The 17,362-nt window shown below is 41.1% G+C and overlaps 1 long non-coding RNA gene across 6 annotated transcripts in view; it reads left to right on the top strand.

The window, feature by feature from the left end:
- The window catches only part of LOC143438618 (uncharacterized), a 72,709-nt gene extending 55,877 nt beyond the window's left edge, over positions 1-16,832 (top strand). Inside the window, exons 6-9 of one of the 6 annotated variants that reach the window (XR_013107347.1) lie at positions 10,666-10,765; positions 15,280-15,426; positions 15,569-15,637; positions 15,946-16,832. This is a non-coding gene — a long non-coding RNA (uncharacterized LOC143438618). The other 5 variants (XR_013107346.1, XR_013107349.1, XR_013107344.1 and 2 more) reach the window with 5 other exon arrangements.
- The last annotated feature ends 530 nt before the right edge of the window (positions 16,833-17,362 follow it).

Below are 17,362 nucleotides of genomic sequence, written 5' to 3'. Positions count from 1 at the left end.
TCCTCCGTCATGCTGGACTTCAGTGTATTCACCTAAGAAATGAGGAGAGCTAAAACTAATTTCACAGGGCATTGTTAAAAGGTAAGCTAATTAATATAGGCAAGGCACAACTGGTTTTCCAACTACCAATCAGCAGTGTGTCCCTCTCACACATAAAGTAAGGTTCCTTATAAATATGACTAAATCAAAACCATCTCCTGTGGTTTATCTGTTCCTTTCCGTTATATGAAAGGAGCTGCATTCTACAGTCTCATCTGCGTATGTACATAGACATACCTGTCTCCATCCTACTGACTTTGACTGTAGCATGGAAGAGCCCTGTTCCCTCAGCCTCTGCTCATATAAAGACACAGGCTTTCCAGGAGGCCATATGGAATTGAGGTAGCCCACTGCCATGGTTTCCCGGAGAGAGGTTGGATGGTTGGAAAATGGGGATCTGCTGATGTCACCCCCTTTCTAGTCATCTTTGCAGAAGCTTTATGAGTGTGCATAATTATGTCCATGGAGCGCTCTGACTACTGTGCTTACCGGTTAACCCCATGTCATCTTTTAAACCATTGACACTTTGTTTCAATTAGAGATTACGATTTTTCACTTCAGACTCCAAGTCCCTAGCAAAGGCGATGCCTTTGTTCTTATATTTTGGCAGAATATAGTTTTTGGATATTATTTGGTGCTTGTTTTAGATAAACTGGGCCAGTAAACGGTAGGCTTTGGATACAATTATTCTTTAAAACATAGATTATAATTAATATTCGTTGAGGTATTTTATAAAACACAGTATGAAATTAAAAAAGCAGTCATTCATTATATTTATATTATGTATATACATATATGTATATTATTCATCTAATAAATGCCAGCCAGTTGTACAGTCAAATAGGAAGCGTATGTTTACACATATATATTGTCCCCTCCCGCAGATCAAAGGCTATTTCTGTTCTTATGACCAACGTATGGAGGCATGACAGATATTAAGTAAAGAATTATTTAAATATAATAATAGTTATAACTGGAGTGAGAGCATGGTATTGGGAGAGGGTGCTCAGAGCAGCAAGGTCTCGGCCAAGGGAGCCTTTGCAGAGGACAAGGTCCTGAGCTGAAGGACAAACACAAGATACCTGTGCCAAGGAGCCAGGGGAGCAAACAAGGAGACTACTCCAGACAGACTATAGCGTGTGCAAAGGTCTTGAGGCAGGGGATGAGAGAATGAGAGAATTGTTTGCTGGGTAAGTAGGTGGTCACTGTGCTTGGGTTCAGCAGCAAGGAGTGAGGTAAAATAGTCACAGAGTTCAGCAGAAGCTGGGGTAAGCCAGCTTGACTGTGTTAAGTAATGAAGGCTGACCAGGGTGAGATTCCTCAGGTGTTGGAAGAAGCTTAGGATGTGGACTCTGATGGAGGGAGGAGGAGGAGGGATAAAGGAAGAGAAGAAGGAAGATGAAGAGGACAAAAGAAATAGGTGTCTTCTAATGGTCACGAGACCTGTGATGTCATCATCCTCCATACATGAACTGCAACTCACTGTAGGTATATAATTATATAGGTATATGATTTGCAAGATAATACAGAACTTACACAAAGTATCTGTTTACAGTATGCTAAGCATAGTCACTTGATTATCAATAGGCACAGATTTAAATATGCATAGTGACAGTCTCTGAATCCACCTGAGTCTCTGTCACTGCATGTATATCTATAGGAGGAGTAAGGCTGAACCTTAATTTGAATGCAAAGCTTGGCCACATGGTCCTCCATGTGTCTCTCTGATAAACTTTAGATGCAAAAGTATAGAAACAATTCAAGCCAAGAAATATATGATGCTGTCATCATATGATGATACATATTGATGAAAATGGCTGTCAATATAGATTGATTTTATAGGGCCAGTGGGAATTAGAAAAGATCACCAAGGGGACTGACAGGCAGTGATGGAAGAATATGCTGGAGGGAAGTCGGGGGATTTGAAAAGAAACAGAGTGTCCCTGTCTCTGTTTAGGATGAACTACAACAAAGAACCATAATCTTCAACTTAATAGAACACTGCCCCCTACTGAATCTAGAATTAAATAACTAGCCAGGTGGGGAAACAGGATGGCTAGGGTGTAGCCACCCGATGGTCCTTTTCTGCACATAATGATATTTCACATATACAAATTTGTTCAGCCGGACAGTGGTGGTGCATGCCTTTAATCCCAACACTTGGCAGGCAGAGGCAGGCAGATTTCTGAGTTCAAGGCCAGCCTGGTCTACAGAGTGGGTTTCAGGACAGACAGGGCTACACAGAGAAACCCTATCTTGAAAACAAACAAACAAACAAACAACAACAACAACAAAAGAGTGGAAATTTGTTCAATAGCATTTTTTTTTATTTTCAACAAAACATTTTACTTATTTTCATCTGGGCATCCAATGTACTTCAACCAAACACTTCTCTCTTCCTCTCATATATTTTACAATTTTATTTATGTGTGATGCATTTGTATGTGTGTGTGCTGTGCATGTTTGTGTATGTGCATGCTAAGGCATGCATGTGGAGATCAGAGGACAACTTCTGGTATCAGTCCTTGCCTTTCACCTTGATTGAATCAGGCTGTCTCTTTTGTTTTTGACTATGTTTGCAAGGCTAGCTGGCCTTTGAGTTTTCAGGGATTCTCCTGGCCCTGCCTCCTACCTCCTCATAGAAATGGTAGGGTTGCAGATGCCTGCATCTTCCAGTTCAAGTGCTGAGATCCGTAGACTGCATCTGCCTTTCACATAGACTCTGGCCATTCAAATTCACCTCCTCCTGCTTGCACAGACCACACCCCTGTCCACTGAGCATCTCTCTAGCTCCCCTGAAGTACCGAATTTCTCATTTGTCAGAGAGCTCCTTGTGTAGCTCCTTGAGTCTGTAGACCACACAGTTTTCATGTGTTAATACTTACGGTTTCGACTTCAAATATTTGTATGTGTGCAGTGCATGTACATGTTCATGTCACTGTGTGCATTTGTGTGTGGCTGCATGTGGAAGCCAGAGGTCAGCGTTGAGTGTGTTCCTCAATGTCTGTCACCCTTATTTGTTAAAACAGGGTCTCTCAGAGTGGACCTAGAGCTCATGAATTCACTGGCTGGCCACTGAGATCTAGGAATCTGCCTGTCTTTGCAGCCCCTCTCAAAACATGGAAGTTGTGGATAGATACCCACTGCTGTACCTCGCTTATGTGGGGGTGCTGGAGAGGCAAATTCATGTTCTAGTGCTCACAGGTCAGGCTCTGAACTGACTCAGCCAGATCCCAGCCCTGGCTTTGTTTTTAATTATGTAAGCTTTTTCTTATTCATTCATTATTTACATACTAATTCATTCATTCATTCATTCATTCATTCATTCATTCATTCTTTAGTATGTGTGCGTGTGTATGTGCCACAGAAAATGCATATAGGTCAGAGGACAGCTTAGGGAAGTTGTTCTTGCTTTCTACCACGTGGGTTCAGGGATTGAACTCAAGTCACCAGGCTCGGCAGCAAACACTTTACCTGCTGAGTGGTCTTGCTGTCCCTGGCTTTGTTTTTAATGTGCTAATAGAAGAAAATTTGCTGACAAACATTTATCGAGCATTATGCATCAGTAGTAAAGCCTTAGAGTTTATTAAATTAGAGTGTATTAGAGTTTAAATCTGAACCTTACTGCCCTTGAATACTGTAACGTGTAAAATTCGGAAAGCAATTCAATGATTTCAGTTTAAGTTTTAATATCTTGGAGGTCAAAATAAGCACAGGAAAAAGAGTTTGAGTCCCCGAGAGCAGGAATATCATGTCGCAAATGGCCGTAGTGGCACAGGCTCTGTTATCTTTGCCACTCCATCCCTGAATGCCCGGGATAATTGATTATCTATGTTTGATCCTACTAGCATTGAAGCGTAAAAGGCAGAACACACGGGACAAAGATAATGAAATTTCACATTTTGCTCTGCCTACCCTTTTCTTTCCAGCTAACCTGAGTTCATAAAACTTTACCCCGAAAGCCTTTGAAATTTCATCATGGGTTTTCTGAAAAACGTGAAAATTGACCTAGGAGCTCTTGACCTCTAACTTGGCGGCTACTGAAAGTCTGGCCTCATAATTCATGACCCAGTGACAGCTTGGCCTATAAACCCGGTCTCCATCCCACCGGCTTTTCAGGTTCCTTCTTGAAATTCCAGCCACTGGGAAGCCTGTTGCCTCTCTGCTTGGGACTGCAGTGGCTGTGTTTATGGAGCCTCTAGCTGTCTCTAGGATAATCCCTAGAGAATTTGAATTAACCTCCAGTCTCTAGATCCCGCATTACCCAGGGCTGATGTCTCTCCACCTTTCCAGATCCAAAGCCTCCACCGGACTCCCAAAGGTTGTCAGGAAGCTGCAGAAATGCATCTGTCCAGCAGAGCTCTACCCAGGCACGAAGACAATCTGCAAAGAATTCTGGTTAGAAACTGAGGAGTCCTGACATCTTGTTTTGACTTTTAGTATTTTTTTTTAACCAAGGCAGCTGCTGTATATCACAGAGACTCCTCATATTCCATTAGGTTTTGAAGTTGATGACCAGCAAAGGGGGCGGGGGGGGGGGGCGGGATGGCTGTGCTTTTGTCTAGTAGAGTTTGCTTAAAGGAGTCTTTTCCCCAAGGAAGGATTTGTCTTTCTGACTGACAGATGCAGGGATCTCTCATTTATATTGATCAAAGGTCCTTTGGGGGGGGGGAGGGGACTTTTCTCCTTTTTCTCTTTTTAAAAACAGAACAGAACAAAGGAAGGGAAGGATGTCAGAGGTTTGGGAAAGTGAGGGTTGGGTTAACATTCTATACCAGCCAGGACTTCCTTATCTGAATAATGCTTGCCCTCTCAAACGATCTACTTTTAATGTTAATAAATAACTCCTCCTTCATATTATAAGGCCAGTGTAAGGGTGTGAATCTTGCTGTTTCAGCACTCAAAAATAGAAAATTGAGCAAGTGACCACTTGTAGCTGGAATAGTGTGAGGTGGTAAGTCTGGGTGATCCACTCCACACTTTTTGAAATATTTGCGTCCACCTGGGTGGGAGTGCTCCTTGGGTTTAGTCAAATCTTAGGATGGCCCGAAGCATGGAGACACTCACTGGTAATCTCAGTTCTTGGGGTGTGGAGGAAGGTGAATCAGGAGATCAAGGACATCCTCAACTACATAGTAGGAGGTCAGCCTGAGCTACACAATTCCCTTCCTCAAAAACAGATTTAAAAAAGTGAATAAACAAACAAATTCTAAGATAGCAGAAGTGTTCACATTGGAACTGGGCCTGTGCTTTGGCAAGCCCCACCCTCCTCCTTAGCACTGTGTCTTTCTGGAAGCTGAATGGAGAAGAGTGGCGAGCAAAGCCAGAATACCCGATAGGAAAAGGAAGCAACCGTGGACACTGCCCTGCAGAGATGTGCCAGCAAGTCAGCAGTGAGCAGTGAGCTGCTTAGGTAGGCTTTCGAACATAATCTGTTAGAGAAATTAATCAAAGGGCTGGGGGTGGGGGCAGAGGATTTTGGTCTCAGACAACAGGGATAATAAAAAAATGTTGTATTATGTTGAATTATGAAGTAATTCCCTTCTAAAACTGAGTCTGCTATTGAATAGACCAATACAAGTGCTATCTATTAATTACTGGACTTAGTTCTAGCATTGAGAATGCTTCACAAGAGCTATAATGACATGGATAATGTCTTTCTAGAGAGATTTGCCCAACTTTGCTCTGGGCTCATACACTCATTGAGTGAGTCGGAAGAGGTATGCTTTATTACCAGGAGATGTCTGGATTATTGTGGAATTGTGTCTATAAACTGGAGCCTAGACTGTGTTGGCAATAAATAAGAAGCAGTTAGAAAAAAGATTCTTTACAAGAGCTAGGAATATAATTCCAAGGTAGAGAGCTCTAACTTGTGTTCAGTTCCCAGCAAAAGAAGACGAAACTTCGTAAATTTCTTTCAAATTCACAGAAGGTCTATAATGTTGGTACTTCAACAAATGTTTCTTATGATATTTCTAAATCAAATATAATAATGGGGGCAGTGATGTGAATGGAAAATGTCCCTCATTGGTGTATGCATTTGACCATCTGGTGGCACATTTAAAGAGGCTATGGCACCTTTAAGGAGTCATAGCCTTACTGGAGGAAGTACAACACTGGAGTTGTGATTTGAGGCTTAATACCCTTCCTCTCACTTCCTGTTATCTTGCTCTGCTTCCTATTTGTAGATGAAATGTGATCTCTCTGCTTCCTGTCTATGTAAGGCCAGCTTCAAACTCCTTCTACACGCCTTTCCTGCCTACTCCTCTGGTACAGTAAGTCAAGCTTCTCTCCTTTAAGTTGCTTTCTGCAGTGGCATTTATCAGAGCAACAGAAAAGTAGTTGACAGGATGGGCTTCCTTAGAGTACCTCCCATCCCCTCTCTTACCTCTTCCACAACCTGTCTTCCCTTCCACTCTGATGTCCTTTTTATGTGTGACCCAGCGAGTCTTACTGGCTTATGACAGGGGCTGTAGCACTGAGGAAAATGTCCCTCTGCTGCACACCAGCTGCTAACCATGATAAATCTTCAGAGGCCAACAAGCCCTTCCCATTCTGTGAGAAGGTGCTGATGGGGCAGTCTTGTGTGCATCTCATCACGGCTGTTTCGAGGCCAAGGACAAGGGCTATGCCATGGCCACACGTCAGCATACCACAGCTCTCCCTGGCAATGCCAATATATATTTTTTAAAGTCCAGGCTGGTCACACACAATCCTCTTGCCTCAGCTTCCTGTCAGTATTCATGTTCCATTTGTATACTTACAGAAATTACACAGTATGATTGTTACATGAGTGGTTTTAGGCTAACAAAGCTATCTTAGGTTCTCTCTCTCTCTCTCTCTCTCTCTCTCTCTCTCTCTCTCTCTCTCTCTGTGGTGTGTTGAACACAGTCTTTCCTTGAATGTACTATGTAGCCTAGATTTACCCTAACTTGAAATCCTTCTGCTTTAGCTTTCCAAGTGCCAGCACGTCTGTTCTATTGCACACTTGGAGAATCCAAGAGTTATGAAGATAAAAAATGAACATTGCTAGGCTGACAAATGACTCTGTTTTTTTTTCCTTTTGAGATAGCTCACTCCTTGAACTTGCTATACAGCTCAAACTAGTCTTTAACTTGCCATCTTTTGCCTCAGCCCCAGGAACACTGGAATTATCAGTGTGTGCCACCTTTATGGCAAGATCTATGAAGATCTAGAAGATCTAGAGCCTGCATTTTCTCTATTGTATCTTGCCATCTTAAAAAGATAGGTACTTTTCCATGCCCATTGAATATAAACATAAGCACAGAATGAAGCCTTATAGTGTATATAGTATGTGATCTGTTTAATTGACAGGCATGGGGAGGGGCCCACAGCAGTGGGGTGGTCTGGAGTAGCTTTTATGCTAGAGTCTACACCATTCCTGATGCTACTACAGTATCTTTGACTGCCCTGGAAACAGGGCCCTGAGTCCATGGTAGAGATCTTTTCTCTCTGCTGCTGTCTATAGTTTTACTCTGACCCAATTTCCACGTATAACTATTATGTTTCATTTCTACTTTCGAGTGTGGTGACTAGCACATAGTAAGGTAGAAAATAGTATATAATATGATGAAAGAGCCGGAACCTCTTCATTTTTAATTTCTTTCCATTCTAAAATTTTGATTGAGGCCTAGTTAGTAACTATAGCCTCTTTAATACCATGAACTTTAATTTACAAGGTTGTCATTGAGAATTAGCCAGTGTTAACGTTTGGCAAGATACAAAGATCCAGACGCAATGGAGAGACCATATCTGTGTTAAAATGATTGTGGTCATTTTCATCGATCAAATTCCACAAATGTGCGAGATAGCACAGAGAAAATAGAAATCCTGCTGCCAGCTCAGGACCTGTACACAGGCCTGTACATTTGTGGCACTGGTCTTGGTGACTGAGTTGAAAAGTCTGCTATCTTGCAATATACAGAGGTTCTCCAGAAAACATAATGAGATCATAGGATTGTGATAGTTTTATTAGCAGTTTGTGTTGATCAAAGGTCACAAATGGACCAGGTGCTGTTGACAAAATTGAAGGCAGCCAGCTAGTTCAGGATCTGAACACAGTTTTGTGGTTCTAGTCTTAGGGACTGGCCTGCCAATGCATGTCTGTTACATGAGGGAAAGAACCCAGGTGACATCAGGAATGTTCAGAGACAAGAGAGCTCCTGAAAGCCATGGTACTGAGAAGTGTGACTGATTCTCATCTTTGTGGTTTGAAAAGCTGGCTGCCCATGAGTGGCTTCTGACATGGAAGCCAAGTGCTTTGCGTTCCAGGCCTAGTAATTGGCCACATGAGGGTCAGTCACATATCGTGGGTCTCAGTTTTCTCATTCTGGAAAAGTTGATAGTAGTATCAACCAGGGTCCATTGTGGTGATTCATAAAGAATGACTGTAGAATAATCTAGGCAAGTTCAGTCTCCATGGCAACTGTGTACACACACTCCATATTTTCCAAGCCTGTTGAAAAAAATCAAAATAAACCAGGAATTCTTTCTTACTGAAGTGGTTCAGTGGTGCTTTGACTGTGTAATTCCACATGGACTTCCTCTCCTGAAGTCTTAGTAACAAAAGACAGGGACAATGATGAGAATCTAGTTTCTGTAGCAGAAACCAGAAGCTTGGCAGTTGTAAAATCCTCTGAACACAAAGTGGCTTCTTCAGTTCCAAGTGGGAATCATTTCTGAAGCACCAGCATATTCCCCAGATTTCCACTAACGCTCTACAGTGACTCCAAATGACAATTTACCCTTTAAATGCACTCAATAAAACATTCATGAGAAAATTCTGTTATACTGGAAAAAATACCAAAGTCAATGCTTGCTCATCACTTTTGGCTTCTTTTTCTTTATTCCTCTCCTCCTTCATTCACACATTCATTAATAAGCCATTCTTATACCCATTAATACATTCACTCACAGAGTCATTATTGCTAAGCTCCAGGTGCTGAGCTAGGTGGCAAGGAGATGCAAATCACTGCTCCTATGTCTTTAGTTTGTCTCTTATTAATATTTATGACTGTTTAGCTTCAGTCAGTAATCTGTGAAGGCTTGTAATAAACCATTTCAATATTTATATTAATATGTGAGATTCTCTGCATCTCTGAAAAATGTATTGCCTACTAGTGCTCCTGATGGATTAACAAGGCTTTAAAGTCCTCATAGTTCCACAGTAAGTACAAATATATGTTCCAGTTAAAAAATAACTTTTAAATTTTGAACATATATTTATATGTTCAATATGTGTAAAATGTTAACACGGAAGCATGTAGCTTGCTAGAGACTCTATTATATTGCAAACAAAAGACTTTTTTTTCCACTTAAACAAAAGCTGTGGACTGTAGTCCTGGTCTCTCAAATATTAACATGTGTGAATCACAACGTTTCTTAGGGTAATCATTTAGGTCATCTTGGGAGGACAGTCTTGCAGTTAATAACTGGCTTCAGGAGATAAAAGTAACAGAATGGGGCTGAGGGTGTAGCTCATTCAGTGGCGTGCTGACCCAGCATGTTCCAAGCCTTGGGCTTGACTCAGCTCTGTAGAAACTGGGCACAGTGATGCTCCCTGTGACCCCAGCACTGGTGGGAAGAGGCAGGAGGCTCAGACATTGATGGTGAGTTTGAGGCTTTGTAAGACCTTACCTAACAGAAGCTCGTGACAGTGAAGGGAAGCACTGGCTTCATGTCTGTAGCTTCATACACTGAGTGAGCTTGGGACTCATGTCTTTCTTGGCTCTGCTCAGCTTGCACTGGCTTTCCTCTGAGCATGCTCTTCCCTCATGGTGATGAAATAGTCCTCAGCAGTTCCTCGTTGTGTCCTGTTTGCCCAGCAATCTAAGTGGGGGATTGTCTTTTATTAGTGTTAAGCAAAAAATAATAGTAATTTTTAGTAATGCTTGTTTGTGTGCTTTGGGTCACAGGCCCAACCTTTGGTTTGGTTTAGACTCACCCTGACCACATACTTGCAAGTATGTGGTAAGGGAAAACCAAACTGTTACAAGAGAGAGAGAGAGAGAGAGAGAGAGAGAGAGAGAGAGAGAGAGAGAGAGAGAGAGAACATTGCTGATGTGTGTTACATTATAGTGAGGAAAGTCTAGAGCCTGGTGAGGCCCTCATATCACAACTGAATAGCACATGTTTGGTTCTCTCTCTTACTCTGTGTGCTATTTCCTCCCAGCTATGTATCTTGGTTTGCTTTTTAGTGTCCTTATAAGTTGAAGCAATGGTTTAAAAACAGGATCTTTTTAGGACTGTATAATCCTGAGGTGGAGAACGCTCCCATTTACAGATGTTTGGACACCTGATCTGGTGTGGTACAAAATCATCTATTTTTACCTCATCAAAATTCCTTGATGCTGATGTCAGATAGACTCTTGAGAGCAGGATTTTGTCTCCTTTGTAAGGAATGTTTTTATAGTGTGTAGGATTGATAGGGGTATTCATTACTGAGAATCTTCGTAAGGAACATTGGGAAGATACCTATATCATGTTAGAAATCACCATATGTTTCAAAATTAGACTTTGTACCTGTATTAGTTACATCTTCTACTTCTGTGGTAAAATACTTAACAAAAGCAACTTTAGTGAGAAAGGATTTATTTTGGCTTCCAGCTTGAGGAAACGGTCCATCATGACGGGGAAGACAAGGCAGCAGGAACTTGAGATAGCTGGTCACATTACGTCCACAGTCAGGAAGCGGAGAATGATGAAGGTAAGCATAATGTTCTCCATTTTATTCAGTTGAGGACCCTAACCCGCAGGGGCTGTCTTCTATCTCAGGAAACCCAGCTCATCCCTCCCAGGCATGCCCAGAGACTGGTGTCCTAGGTGACTCTCGAGCCAGTCAAGTTGATCATCAATATTGATCACCATTACCTCCATTGGTTAGTTACCCTTAACCTAATGATTTTTAAATGTTTAAAGATGTTCAACTTCTGCCAACAGACTCATGAAGGACTTTATACATCATAGCAATCAGAATGGAAAGAACTTCGTAAACATAATTTTGCATAAGAATGTGAGGTTGGCATATTTCATTTAAGAATTTACATGGAATTTTTCAATACATTTTCATTACCTTTTTGACAAACTTTCTGTATGAGTTCTTCTGTTCCTAAAAATTAATGCTTTTAACCTATTTATAACATTATTCAAGACTTTTTTTTTTAATATTTCAGATCAAGGTTAATTTAACACCTTCTACTGTCAGGGGAGCAGGATGGAAACTGAAATTCCACTCTCTCAGCACATGGTATGCATAGAAGAACTCAGGAAGAGTTGAGTAGAATACACAGTGCACACAAACACCTCAAATATTTAACACAGAAATGACTATAATGCCATGAAAACGTTGAAATTTTACATTTAAAATATTAGCTTCTCAGACCTGTATTATATTCCTTCTCTGAAGCAAAACATATAATATCAGAATTTATAATACTTGAATTTGTGCAGCAGTTAAGGAGTCCAGGGCCTAGAGAGATGGCTCCTAGTTTAGTGTGTATTACTCTTCCAGAAGAGCTAAGTCTGTATCTCAGCACCCACACTGCATGACTTACAACTGCCTGTGACCCCAGTTCATGATCTGGTACCTCTGCTGCTCTCCATCCGTACTGCACACACACACACACACACGCACACACACACACACACACACACACACATAAGTAATTTAAAAATATTTTAGAAGTCTGATGATTTTTGAATTCAAATAATAGAAACCCCAGAAAAAATTAAAAGATATCACTAAGAGAAGATTAATTTTTTTAGCAAATGATCAATGGGCAAACACCCTTTGTCTCCTTGATTGTAATCTAGAGTCTAATTTTTCAAAAACGTCTGGACAGCCTCATACAAAAACTCTTTGAAAGAAAGAAATCTACAACTGACATGATTCCCAGTGAGCTGTGGGACTTCATGGATGAGAATTCTGATTGAATAAAAATATCAAAAGTAATATTGTCCAGAAAGGTTTGAGTTTGAATTTCTGAGGCTTATGTTGGACTCTCATCTGTTGTAGTCTCTGTAATTTCTTCAATGGAGCCACTCAAGGGAGTGGCTTTCTGAAGGCAATTGCTACTCTAGGAGTGACTACTAGACAGCACTTCTCCCTTTCCAGCTTCCTTTTTCTGCTGTGTGATTTGAATTTATACAACTTATAATTGTTTAACCATTGCAATGCCTAAGACCGTTTAAGATCTGGACTATGAAGCTTTCCAGCAATGGATGGAGGACGGCTGTGTGATGAGTGTGTGGTCTAGGAAGGTGAAGGCTAAAGTGGTCAGGCTTACAGCAGAAGGTAAATGCAGGCTTGCCTCTGGGATGAGGCAGGTAAGCAGGTTAGATGAAAGGAGGACTGGTTCTGGAGAAGCAACAAAGCACCACAGGCTCCAGCTAGTTTGCATGAAATCCCCTTGAGAAGAGTATTCAAGCCAAAGGCCCTTTCCCTAGCAATTTCATGGTGATTACACCTTTACACTTAATTCTTTATGGCATTTACAAATTGTGTTTGTGTGTGTGTGTGTGTGCGTGTGTGCATTGAGTGAGAGTGTGCGAGTGTGTGTGAACAGACGGAGAGGTGAAGACCTGCTTCTCTGGAGGGCTTGACAGGCGAGTTCCAGAGAACTGCAAGAGAAGGAAAGGAGAAACAGAATCTATTGATTGACTTGAATAAAATAATGACCAAATAGTGAGAACTGAGGTTGGCAGTTACTGGACATACCGAAAAGGTAAGACATCACAAATGTGACATATAGTCATATAGATAACAGTTTATATAGTAATGTTTTCTCCACGTTTCTGGAAAGGGGAAATATCTTGAACACAGTCACGAAGTGAGTACACCTTATCTTGGTGACCCAGATAAAGAAAGGATATTATTGGCTTCTCCTTGCAGATGTCCTGCCTAGCTCCCTCCCCAGCCACTAGCCTTCCTCCTCCACAAGCATCTGATACCATGACCTGTTCTGTCCATTGTGGACCCTTGGACAAATGGGGTCATATAGTTCATAAGCTATTATGTATTCTTCTGTACACAGTTTCTTAATTCAGCACTAAGAATTGTCTACATTGTAATAGGATTGTCTTGTATTAATATACTATAATTTATCACACTGTTGATAGGCACACAGGCTATTTCTAGTTAGGGCTACTGTGCTATCAATGTTTACAAACATCTTGCAAGCATATCTACCTATTTCCTTGACTATATACCCAGAAATAGAATTTTCTCCTTATAGCATAAACATATGTCCAGTTTCGTTTAAGTAAATACAGCTCCCTCAAGCAGTTGTTACATTTTTCTCTCAGCAACATTCTTGAGTTTGACTTGTATATATTTGCCAGGGCTCACAATCGTGTCTCGTTATGTTTTGATGTGGTGGGTATGCCATGGTACCTCATTGGGGCTTTGATTTCCATAGTAGAAAGGTGAGATGATCTCAGGAGGCATGGAATGATCCTTAAATGAAGGTAGAATCTTAGTCACCTGTGGGATAAGCCTTGAGATACATTTGGAGAATTCTCCTGCTTTGAAATTTTCTATACAGTTCCTACATTCCATAGCATTTGATATTTGCGTACTTCGATTTGGATTTAATCACGGTTTGTTGTCACTAAACACATTCACACATTAGCCAGGGAGTTTCAGGGATTGGAAGACGTTAGAGGATGTGACCTGAGACAGGGAAGGGTGGGTGTCCTACCTCACTCTTCATTATAGGAAAGTTGAAGAAGCCTTAAGTGGGTGTGTAAAGAATGGATGAAATGAGTGTGTAATTGTTTGACACAGGCACAATCAGGACAGGAACCTGCTGGCTCAGACCCAAGGAAATGGCAAGCTCTTCCCTCTGAGGTGTGGCTCAAAGAGATGGCAAAGCCTGAAAATGTTGATGATGTGGGCAAACACCAGCGTTTATTAATAGTTGGGCGATTGACCAGTGCGTACAAAGACTAGCACCTGCAGCTCCATCCTCCCAGATGTTTACAGTCTGAGAGTATGACCTACAGAAGCCTCCTACGGAGACTAGCTTCCCTCTGGAACTGTGCTGTTTCTAATAAACATGCGGAGGGCTGAAGCTATTGCTTAGTTGCTGCTGCTACACCATAGCTCACACAGCCCACCCGGCCCCAATTATTTGTATATGTGTCTATACTGGCTGGTTTGTGTGTCAACTTGACACAAGCTTATCACAGAGAAAGGAACCACTCTTGAGTATATGCCTCCATGAGATCCAGCTCTAAGACATCTTCTCAATTAGTGATCAAGGGTGGGAGGGCCCATTGTGGGTAGTGCCATCCCTGGGCTGGTAGTCCTGGGTTCTATAAGAAAGCAAGCTGAACAAGCCAGGGGAAAGAAGCCAGTAAACAACACTCCTCCATGGCCTCTGCATCGGCTCCTGCTTCCTGCCCTGCTTGACTTCCAGTCCTGACTTCCTATGGTGATGAACAGCAATGTGGAAGTGTAAGCTGAATAAACCCTTTCCTCCCCAACTTGCTTCTTGGTCATGATGTTTGCACAGGATAGAAACCTTGACTAAGAGAGTGTCTTTGTGGTTGCCTTTTCTTCATTTCCTCAATTGTCCCAAGTATGTTCCCAGGACTAAACAGTGCACGGTGCAGGGCAATCTTAAGTGTCCTGTATAACTTTCATGTTTTTAATAAACTGTTCATCATCCATACCCCAGTTCCTTGAACACAGGTCTCCACCCTTTATAAGGTTGCATAGCTGAATGTAGAGGTTGCAAAAAAAAATTGGTGTCATGGGACTTCACTGAGCCTTGGTTCGGAAGACACATCCATGTGCACTTGGTACCATGACAGCTACCAGGTCCCTGCTGCTGAGCACTGCCTGAAACATCCTGGCTTAGGTTCAAGACTGTGGGATGTTATAACCTGTAGTCCTTTTACTATACCTACATAGCTTTCTCCACATATAGAAACAGTGATTTGATTATGAATATCAGAGTTTTAGTATTTTCCTACCATCATTTCTCAGCAAATATGTATCAAATTAATGTAGATCTACTTTTGTATTAAGTTAGGATGTTCTGAGTACCATCTGGGTCAGTTACTTGAAGTTCAAAAGAAAACAACCAACCTACCCACACCCATCCAGTGAATTTCTGAGGGCTGAGTTCCAATATGGTTCTCATCATATCTCTACTGAATACTGATGTAAAGTGATGTTTACTTATTGATGATTTTAAAATCAAATTATTGCTGTAGGATATCCACCAGAGAAGCCTGCTTGGAGACAGATTTAAGTCAATAGAAGATCTTTATTAGCTGGCTGCAACTACTCTGGGTGTTTGGGATCTATCTCAGTGTAAACGTGAGCTGTTCTTCTGGCAAGCTTTGGAGCACAGACCCCAGGTACTGGGTCAACATATGTCAGTTTGCTAGAACAGCTAGCCAGAAGTGGAACTACAGAAGCCAAAAGGCAAGGTTAGTGCATTTAGAGATTTTCCCAGAACTATGTCTTTGATGGATTAGGGCTTTGTTTTTGTTTTGGCAGGTGGTGCTGTCTGTGTGCTGAGTTTTACAGCCAGCATGGTATTTCCATCATGGAGTCAGTTGTGTTAAGGTCTGGTGGGCCTGTTCCAATATTAGTCAACTCTGAATATCATTAAAGATTCTCTGTGTCTGATAATATCAAATATTCTGGCAAGATTTAATCTTTATATAAAAATCATGCACACTGTGTTGGTTTGAATGAGAATGGCCTGCATAGTCTAGTATATTTGAATGCTTGGTCATTAGAGTGTGGCACTGCCTGAGTGGGATTAGGTGTTGAAGTAGGGGTGGCCTTGTTGGAGGAAGTGTGCCACTGGGGGTGAGCTTTGGGGTTTCAAAAGCCCAAGCCAGTGTCCGTGTTTCTCTTTCTGCCACCAGATGTAGAACTCTCAGCTCCTTCTCCAGGGCCATGTCTGCCTGTGTGCCACTGTGCTTTCCACCATGATGAAGATGGACTAAACTTCTAAAAGCTGAAGCCAGCCCCACTGAAATGCTTTCTTTTGTAAGAGTAGAGTTGCAATAGAACTCTGACTAAGACACATAGCTATCTCATTAGTATTCAAGCTTGCTTTTGTGTTAAATAAATGATATTATATACATTCCAGAGCATTCTTTTGAGATAAATTTTTTTCATAATTTATTTTTAATAAATGCTTGGTTTGTGTGACTAGGTTTTATATATAAGTATATACTTAAGCCATACATTTCTGGGGTAAAAAGAGACCACGAACAACAACAGTTTAGGAAGGCCTGGTTTCCACTAGTGGTTTAGATTCCTTCTGGACAGTCTGGACATACAGTTCAGCTGATAGCAGCAGACATAATGTAATGTTCCTGAGGCAACACGAACCTTATAACCCATAAGATTTTCTATACCGAGCTGGTTAGTCAACAAAAGGATGGACTGGGTATTAGGACCATCTTGTACCTCACTGGTACAAATTGGCATAATTATGCTCTAATTGTATTTTGAGAGAAAAGTTTCATTTTAACAGGAAGGGTGATGTGTAGGAGGAGCTAAGGTAGGAGGAGTACTGAGAGGAAGAAAAGGAGTAAAAAGAGGAGGAGAAGAAGGAGAGGAGAAGCTAGGTGATGAAAGAGAGAAAGAGGGGGGGAGACAGGGAGGCAGATGTTCATGTATCTCCACCAGTCAAAGATAGTTGTTATATCTAGGTTGGTCAGTGGGTTACACCTCGGATTGAACAATTCCAAACTTATAAAGCCTATGATTAACATTTTTTTAAAAAAAATGTATAAATGCAAAAAGGAAAAGGGGGCATGGGATATGGGTTTCCTAAGGGGGTGGTGGGGGGGAATGGGGATAGGGGATGTCATCTGAAGTGTAAATAAAATATCTAATAAAAAACCATGTAAGATAAAAAAAAGATTTTCTATACCTTCATAGTTTTAGGGAGATAAAATATTTTTTAAATTATATATTTTCCTTTGCCCCCTGATTTTCCATATGTTTGAACTCATAAATTAATTGTTTTCTCAGAGGGGAATAACCTTTTGAACATTGGGTATAGTAAAATTGAATTTAAAATTACTGTGAAGTATGCAGCTTAATGGCTCATGAAAATGTAAAACTTACCCTTAGGCTATATATCCATATAAATCACTATGTTTCTTTACTAACCTTGTAAGGATTTCTTGTTCAATAAATAAAGATTTTAAAATTGAAAAAAAAATTCTTTGTTCACTCATGGGAAATGACTTTAAAAACCCTAGATCAGGAGATGGCTCAGCAGGTAAAGGAGCTTGCTGCCAATTCTGATTGCATGAGTTCAATTCC

Source organism: Arvicanthis niloticus, chromosome 25, assembly GCF_011762505.2.
Source record: "Arvicanthis niloticus isolate mArvNil1 chromosome 25, mArvNil1.pat.X, whole genome shotgun sequence".
NCBI classification, from domain to species: Eukaryota; Metazoa; Chordata; class Mammalia; order Rodentia; family Muridae; genus Arvicanthis; species Arvicanthis niloticus.
The sequence above is the reverse complement of the archived record's forward strand: the minus strand, read 5'-3'. Positions and strand labels throughout refer to the sequence as shown.